General features: G+C 33.7%; 1 non-coding gene across 1 annotated transcript; it reads right to left on the bottom strand.

Moving 5' to 3' along the window:
- Positions 1–4,888: 4,888 nt before the first annotated feature.
- On the bottom strand, positions 4,889–4,962 carry Trnan-guu. The gene has a single exon. It is a non-coding gene; the product is annotated as a tRNA-Asn (tRNA).
- Between the last annotated feature and the right edge of the window lie 4,983 nt (positions 4,963–9,945).

Genomic DNA, 9,945 nt, shown 5'->3' on the forward strand with positions numbered 1-9,945 from the left:
TATACCAGTTTGAAGGACATTGTAGCCAGTGTAACGACTGGACATGATAAGACTTATCACCTCATGTTAGGCGAACGACAAGCTCGTCTCGTCCTTCAAAGCTATAAAAATACATTTAACCGCGCAAAGCCACAATAGATTACTAGTCCACAAAAATCCTTACAAAACTTACTCTCTTAGAAAATTGAGTTCGAAGTTCTCTTTGAACGCTACGCAGGTCGTCGTTAAATGTACGGAGCACTAATAGAATGTCCTGGTCATGACCAAGAATAAAATAAGGGTTTTCAATAGCACAATGAATTTGGCTTTGCGAGTGTCGAAGTTATTTTGTCCTCATGTCGACTCATAGGTGCTTTTAGTCTGATGTTCGATTACAATAAACCTTAAGGGATTGAAAACATTGATTGATTGTCGAATATTTTCTATGATGACTTGTCGAAATTTGACTTTTACTTGACACCACACAAATGCCAACTTATTACTTAGAAATAAGACATCACTATGCAAGTGCCAGATGCTTCAGCAACCATCAGTTCCATTGTAATGTAATGTTGCTGTATCAACTTGAAAGCATCTGAGCGGATCCTTAGTTAAAAGCACTAAAATCACAACAGTGTGACCAATTCATGCTATAAACAAAAGTATGTACAGACCTACTAGCATGAATTGGTTACCCGACAAGGAACAGTGCGACTCATACAAATCGATGTTAAATACCACACACCTTTAAATTTAGATTAACAGGGACTCAAATCCTACTTCCCAATAATCAACACTTAAGAACAATAACACATCTACGATTCTATCAAAAGTATTCAGTAATCATAAATTACTTGACCATCCAATAATTTATACATGTTTTATTATATTCGCTGCACGTGCGTCCCAATTACTTCAATAAAGCAAATGAATTTCATGTCAAAGCACAGTACATATTTAGCCATCACGGTCAAATTTCTTACTTAGCCATCAAGGGTTGAGTTAACGTTCAGCCAACAAGCGCAGCGCGCTAGTTTGTCCTATCATGAAACTATCAAGTGTATCAAGGTCATTTCATCAAAGTTTTGGATGATACAAGCTTTACGTTTAAAGGAGAATTATGTTCATAAGAATACAAATTCAAAAAGGGTTCATTCGAAGAGCTACGATGTCAGATATGAAGATGCATACATTCAACTTACACTATTTTTCCTCGAGGGCTTAAAGTCATTCGTATGAAATGCACAACGTTACACGATGGAAACAACAATCATTCAGATAGCTATCTCTTTCACAAATGACGGGATAGAAATGACAAACATCATTTTAATATCGCGGGCAGATTAATGTGTGCTGTCACCTGTGGAGTGATATTCTGATATTGCTATTAAACCAATCCACTACGGTGCTGCGTTTGGTACGAGTTTGTGGCGTGAAAGGGTAAATATTTGGTGCTGATAGAATTAACTAAGGAGAGTGAGGTATTGAAACTAATTTATACGTTATTTGTTTTGAACATAACCTCATTATTTAAAGTCGGTTAAAAAGTAAAGATAAATCCTATCGTGGTGAAGTAGTTCCTAACCTAAAAACTGCAGGACATTAACTATCTCATAATAATAAGCGAGGAACTCTAATAATTGTTACTATACAAGTAAAGATCGAAAAAAATTTGAACGTTGAAGAACAAGAAATGGATGTTTGAGAAAATGGTGTTAATGGGTTTTGCTAAATCGACTGGAATAAACTATTGCGGCCTTTTTGATTTGAACATTCTTTTTTGTATTTTAGACTTTTATCTGACTGGGGATTTTTGCTCATATTTATCAATCAGCCTATACTTAAAACCGCCAAGGAGATCGTCTGGTTTCCTCATTAATCCGACTTAGGAAACCACTTAAAATTTTCCTAAAAATATTAATTTTATTAACCTTACCACCAATTGTTACATAAAAACATCCATAAAACTATCATATCAAAACCATCATATCATATCAAAAACATTGCGAAGTAGCACACCGGCAAGTGGGAGGCGAGTACAAACACAGCTCCGAGTAGCAGGAACCGACGAGATACACCGACTACTTCATCCCCACATATCAGCTCATGGTTGACTGCACGGCATTCGTTTTTCATTCTGAATGGGTTCTCTCTCGCGGAAATAAATCGATGTATGGGCAACTTCTGTGACATGTTTTGCTTTTGTTACAGTTATGTTTTCATAGTATATGTTTTTTCTTTGATATATGGGTATTTCAGTGAACCGGCATTAAATAGGGCATGTAATAGATTGATAAAATCGGAGTGATTCGGTATACGGTTGTTACAAAACCCTAATGACGCATTCTCGTGAATAGCATTTCAGGCTAAACAATGAATGCAAGTCGATGCGGTTATCGTGCTACATCACCGTCAAACTCTCACAGGTTGTTTTTGATGTATTTAATGGAAAATACTGGATATTTTACCCAATTCGAAGAGGATAAAGCATTATTTTAATTGGAGTCACATAGACGCACTAGATCGGTAAATATTAGAGTATTTACATCGTAGTGCCTGAATCTAATGGTTCTTTGGTAATAAAAAGCAGATCTCTATTAGAACTTCTGCTAATTTTCTATTATATTTTTACTTTTATCTAAAATTTAAAGCGTCCTAATACTTGGGTCTTGTATTAATATTTAGGGGAAAGTGGGGCGACACCGGATAGTTAAGAAAAGAACAAAAAAATTTTAGTTAAAACATTATATATTAAAAAAGTTAACATCACTTATCGTAGAACATACATAAGACATACCTTTGGCGCACGAATATCAGCGATCAATTATAATTATAGGAACTAGAACTGGTTTTAACAAAAAAATATATTTCCGGATTCACCCCATACCTATGGGTAAAACCGGATACGCATATTTTATCAACGAGGTGAATATGTATACTACAAAATAGCAAAATATATTAATTATTTACAATATTTGCATATAAAAATAATATCTCTGGTGCAGAACATCCAATACAACCTTCATGAGGCACTCCACACTCTACTTCAAGCATGCCGTGTCACGTACCATACATCAGTGGACGTGGTTTGGCTGTATTTTCCCCAACAAATTAAAATTTTGAATCCTCTGGACTATTTTCTTTATTTGATTTTTTACCAATAACCCTAGTCTTTGACTTTTCTTTTTTTCTTCTTCTTTGCCTTTATTTTACTAACTTGTAGCTAATACTTTTGACATCAGAAAATACACATTTTTACTAGAAGGGCACTTTCGGAATACTTCGTCATAAAATTTTTAGATTTGATTTTTTAATGCGGTCTTGTAATGACGTCTTAGGTACATAATAGTTATGCGCTGCCAAAAGATATCCTATTCTGCCTTCTATAAAGGAATTAATTGCCAAAAGCATGTCTGACGCCGACCACTGTAGCCTATTTGATTTTTGACGTATGTCCGTGATATATTTAGGAACTGTAAAAAAAAATGAGAAAAAGGTTAATAATTAGGTACAAAACACAAAATATATAATTAAACTAAATAAGTACTCAAAACATAAATCGAAACTTCGGTCACTAGGGTGAAACCGGATATCCGATACAACCCCGTCCGACTTCACCCCACAAGTACCATATTTGAAATAATATTTACCAGCACTTTTTTTTTAACTCAGAACAACACCTATTGTAGTTTTAATGCACTAATTATCCATGATATTGTAAAAAAAAATACAACATTGTAGTTACTTATAACCAAAACCAATAAGAGTACGTCAAACATTAGAAAATAATAGATCACTTACCTGTATTATCGTTTTTGTCGTATAAACGGGCGCGATGAGAGTCTTTCCTGGCCACCATTTGTAACCACACTAAGCGAGCGTTTATGAGTGTCGGTCGAAGGTTCGAACGCGACAGTAATATGCCTACTATGAAAATAGCCACTATCCACTTTTACCCCCTATCCGGTTTCCCCCCACTTTCCCCTACGTATTTTGTAAGCAGCTTTTAGAAGTTCAGACAGTTTTAAATGTCGTTTCCAAATTTAATCTACAACAGAATGGATGTCTACGTTTGATTTTGTATTTTTTTTTGCATTATCTCATACGTTTTCGTGAATAACACTAAATATGAACAATTTTACGAAAATAACATCAATATTGGTTGAAAATGAAGAATGAAGCGGCGATAGCCTAGTTGGGTGTGGAACGGACTGCCGAGACGAATGTCCGCAGGTTCAAATCCCAAGGGCACACACCTCTGACTTTTCTAAAAAAAAATCATGTGTGTATTCTTTGTGAATTTATCGTTCGCTTTAACGGTGAAGGAAAACATCGTGAGGAAACCTGCACATCTGAGAAGTTCTCTATAGGAATTTCGAAGGTGTGTGAAGTCTACCAATCCGCACTAGGCCAGCGTGGTGGACTAAGGCCTAAACCCTCTCAGTAGTAGAGGAGGCCCGTGCTCAGCAGTGGGCAAAGTATATAATACAGGGCTGATATTATTATTATTATTATATATTGGTTGAAAATTAAGGTAGATATTCCTAATTTAATACACAATGTGCGAGCTTATAGTAGGAATATCTTTCTATCTTTCTTAAGCCTTAGACTGTTTACGGTCGGTGAAGGCACGCCTGTCTATGCATATTTCTTTTCTGTCTTTTAAATTACCACATCCAATTGATTCAAGCAAGCTAGTATCTTATTTATTTTTGAGCGCATTTTTATAATTATTCCTTCTCTATGATTTCAATGTCCTAAATTTTGAATAAATGGGAATTCAATATTGTTACCTGCTGTAATTAAAGGAGCCCGATGCTACCTTGAGTCTTGTAATTCCAGATGTTTTGATTTTTGTGGGATTATAAAAATTACTTTGAAAGTTATTGTATTGTTTTATAAAAGGTATCGCCCCCGGGTGGACTCGAACCACCAACCTTTCGGTTAACAGCCGAACGCGCTAACCGATTGCGCCACGGAGGCGCGGTATTACACACAAATCAATATAATATGAAAGTAAGTAAAAATGTTGATGCGAGTTGCAGACCAAAAACAACTAAGTAGGTATATATTTTTTATATGGGAACAGAAAAGTGACCCTTTGACGGTAAGAGGTGTTCAATATGTTGAGGTTGCACAGACAAACAAAAGCCTCTTTATAATATAATGTGAACTGGCAGCATAATCACTACATAGTATAAAACAAAGTCGCTCTCTCTGTCCCTATGTATGCTTAAATCTTTAAAACTAAATAGTCACCACCTTAACTTATAATATTATGTATATATGTATATATTCTTATGTATATATGTATATTTATACGTATATGTTTATATAATTATAATATGTATTTTATGTATTTTGATAGTTACAATGTTACTTATATTGTATTTATAGTTATTATAGGTATTTTATATATACCTTCTTTTCAATGTCGTATTATCGTGATGCACCTACCTTGATTATCTCTGCACCACCCTAAGGTTGACTGGTAGAGAATGCCTATGGAATTAAGTCCGCCTGTATACATTTGTATATTAAGTGCAATAAATAAATAAATAAATAAATAAAACTACGCAACGGATTTTGATGCGGTTTTTTTTAATAGATAGAGTGATTCAAGAGGAAGGTTTATATGTATAATAATATCCATTAAATAGTGGAGAAATACTGTTATTTTTTTATACCCGTGCGAAGCCAGAGCGGGCCGCTATGTTTTTAAATACAACGTTCACAGTTTTTCTGTAGTGTATTTAGTATCAGCATTGCACCCGTGCGAAGCTGGGGCGGGTCGCTAGTAGTATCTATTTGAATTATTGTATTTCGAATTAATAACAATGCATTGTTGTTACGGTTGCGTGCTAGTTACGATTGTCTTCTAACGTGTATGTTTTAGGAAAATATAAGTTCTTATTCTATCGAAAATCTAGTTTACTTTCACGCTTATTCTGCTGTGCAACTCTGCAAGGGCGACTCCAAGCCCAAGACAATTGAATGTCGTCTGACTAGAGTTGATTACCCCTTGGCAGTTGATTATTAATTAAAAAAGTAATTGTTTATAGAAAACCTAGCATTGTGGAGGGCAATAACCTAATCAAAACATATATTAGTTTGATATATCGTCTTCAAATTTTCTTACGACACAGCACACGAAACAAGTTCCAACTCAAGAAGTCAGAAGTTACTTCACCACAGACTGTTCCTAACTCCCGAACGACGTACAGCATCGCTTGGAAATTTTAAACGTGTCACAAATTTTACGTTTTCAATTTGAAACAACAAATAATGTTGGAAGTTTCCTAAGTTTGTTTTACATTTGTGACTAAGTTTCTGATTAGTGTTCTAATAACGATGAACAATCGAATATTAAACGTGATATTTTATTTATTAAACATAAATAAGTTATAATCATGTATGCTACATATGACGTGAAGAAATAATTGCTGGACAATAATAATTATAATCCAAAACTTGTGTTCCACAAAATAAATTAATATGTAGCAAGAATATATAAAACCATAGTTTAGGTACTTTTACGTGAATGGGGTTATATGATTGATAGATACTAGGGATAGGTACACAAGGTGTTAAAACCCGCCATATTGGCTCACGTAAGTGGTTCGCGTTTCGGGATCAGCCTGTGTATATCTGGTTCCAACAGGCCGGCATAGTTGTATCGACTTCCGAGGGATAATCATCACTCGGCAGTCGACGTTCTAATGGGGATGATTAGGATATTAATACGCTACCAATGAAAATTATTGTTAGAATAATAAAGATTGTTAGTATGGTAGATGACGATTTTAAAAAACCTTGGAAAGAGACTATTTCTATAATTATTATTAAATAGACTTCGATTATTAAACAGATCTGCAATCGTTCTATTTTAAAGGTTTTAGCCAATTAGAAAAATCGCGACATTGAAATATTTGGAATTAAATTTCTGAACGAAACAAAGCAATATCGATAGCAAAAACATTGAATCATAATGAAAGGAACGTGATGTTTCAAAATTTAATTTGTTTTCATGAATGACGTCACAAAACAAACCTATTAGTGTTTTATCTAAGAGCGCATGCACATGACGTTTTATAGCCGTGCTATCGTGCTTCAAACGCAAGTAAAACTGACGAAATGCAGTGAGGAACTCTGTATTTTATATAGGGATATGCGCTCTGAACACTCAGTTTTTAAGTATGAAATACTTCGCTGGCGCACGATATTATGAGGATGTATGTATATCACTTTATTTAAAGATTTTGTCGCACTTTTATCTCAATTAATGTGCAGTAAACGCGATACAGTTTGAAACCTACGTATAAATATACGTATTGAAAACGCGCAGGGGGCGCGCGTATCGAAACGCGCGTTTTCCTTGCGTATAAAATGCATTATCTGTACAAGCCCTAAGTTTTAATTATTGCATACATTCTAACGTATTTTGTTTTATCTATTGTTTAGATGAACCGATTCGTTGAACTTTTATTTTGGTATAATACCTTTTAGTCGAAAAATCAGCATATAGGTATTATATTATTTAATTTGTTTCCTCTGCCAGTCTATGCGCGCTGCGTACTTTCAGATTGTGGGTTAACTAATTTTAATGGAGTTTTAGATTCAAAGAAACAAATATAAGGTTTTGCAATTGCAGCTCTTAAAAAGATATATATATAAACATAGACGAGCAAACAATGAAAATACGCAAACGTTTTCTTTATTAAAAAATCGGATATTGTCGCATACGTTTTGTCAAACAAAGTCGAACAGCGTCCGTTTGGAAGGAAATTAAAATTGGACTTCATTTAGCATTGTTTGTTTTTCTTATAGTAAGGTCTGGATTAATCATTTGCAAAAATTAATTTCCAGTGTTCGAAAATTTATTCGATTGTTTCGTTTTGGAATTGTTATTTATTTTATCAATATTTGAAAACCATTTCAGCATAAAATTATGTTTTTTTAAACTGTTTTTGAGATCTCATTAATTTGAGATTACACGAGAGGCTTAAAAATATCCTGTAGTTTTTAATTAAAAAATCGTTTAATATGACTGGAGAAGTTGGCCCGCCCTCTTAAAATATAAACTGCCGGATGGCCGTAGTATTTTTTTTCGTTTTTATATTTTACCTGATGATGTAGTCTCAAAGTATAACATTCAACAAATAGAATACCACAAAAGCCATCATAGATAGCAGTGACAAAAGGTGAATTTTTCCTAAAGGCTACCCGACACAACTTATAAGTACTCATATGCATGAATGCGATATGCAAATCTTTCTAATGATAATTAGAAATTTGATTTGCAAAGGGAAGCTAGCGAGAATCCGGTCATATAGACCCTTAACCACTGGTAGATAGCAAACAAGACGTAGCTGAAGTAATTGCCTTCAACTTTGTGATATTAACATAAGAAACGCATAGAAGGTAGTTTACCGTGGAAAGAATCCTTTGAAGTGTTCAGAATTCCATCTCGTTACATTTTTTCATAGGGATAAGCAAACCTTTCAATTACGAACTTTAACAAGGAACACAAGTTTGTCCTTTGCATATTATATTAACAGTAGGGCGAAGGGCGAAGTTTAGTATAAAATTATTAAGTGTTCCCTTTGGAACGAATGTTTTGCTGCATCTTGTAAAGGAAGACATTTCGTTTCCTTTTTTATCAGGGCAATCTTTAAAGGTATACTTTCGTATTTTTCTTGTTATACTTTTTTGTTTAAATAATTTACAATATTTTACATTGTTTAAAACAAAATTGGAGCGCTTTTTTCAGAAAGGAATGCATTATTTTTCGCTGTAATCAAGTTTTAAGATATACACATTATTTCAGATTTAATAAGAAAAATAAAATACATAGATCTTATGCGTACACTCGGCGATATCGGCGTATCGTATTCTTAATTACATAATTAAGCAAAATTATATTTTAAAGAAGGCCAACATTTAATGTACCTAAAATTACACGGTATGTGATATTATAATAATGCAATCACTCCATATAAATTTTAAAAATATTCGTCGAATTATTTCTAGTAATAAACATATTTATAAATTGTAGGATAGGTGTCATATTATAGCTAAATATTATTGTTTCTTAGAATATGCCGTGTACTTATTCTTAAAGGAGTTATTTATATTAAGTACTTAGTTCATACTTTATGTCTACGCAAATATGAGGCATTGAAATAAAACCATTTATAGATTTTATCACGATTATTTATTTTATTATTTCCTCCCGACGTTTCGAAGACTTTGCAGCTTTCATGGTCACGGGGCGGACTGGGAACCTCGGGAATGAATAGTAATATAAATAAACGCGATATAACCGTAAATAGTTTTATTAATTGACGCATATTCTATAGACACGTCCATATACACTATTGTTCAAATCTGAATTAAAATGGCAACTAAAACGTGACTGTACCTATTTATTCACTTGAACTTCAAATAATTTTACTTATTTGACTAATATTTTTTATTCAAATCCAAGTTTAGCGCCACTCCTTACACAACCACAAGGTGTAAATATTGACCATACTAAAGTCAGTTTGAATGGATATCAGTTCAAATCAGTTGAATACAGTGAATGTTCGGAACGCCAAATCTAGTACGTAGTACATATTATATCGATGGTTTTATTTTAATTTTCATTGTTTTCAAAGCATCTACTTGATCTCGAACAAGTCTGACGGATTTGCGAGTGCAGTGGGAAGTCATGTCCCATTCTATGAAGCAAATGTGTTGAGACATCCGCGACGCTGCGTCTCCGTCAAGTCGTTATCTACTATCTACACTGGTTTCTTTAAAGTTGGTCTTATGTAAAGATATTATTAATTCTAACGAGCTTGGACTGTAAAAAATATTTTTTGGTTCTTTTATTTTATTGCTGTCACCGTTTATATTTCGATGATTTTGGCAATGTCAAAGAGTCAAACAAAAAAGATTATAAATACAGGTAATAAAAAATCA

This window comes from Manduca sexta, chromosome 14 (genome assembly GCF_014839805.1).
Source record: "Manduca sexta isolate Smith_Timp_Sample1 chromosome 14, JHU_Msex_v1.0, whole genome shotgun sequence".
Lineage (NCBI taxonomy): Eukaryota > Metazoa > Arthropoda > Insecta > Lepidoptera > Sphingidae > Manduca > Manduca sexta.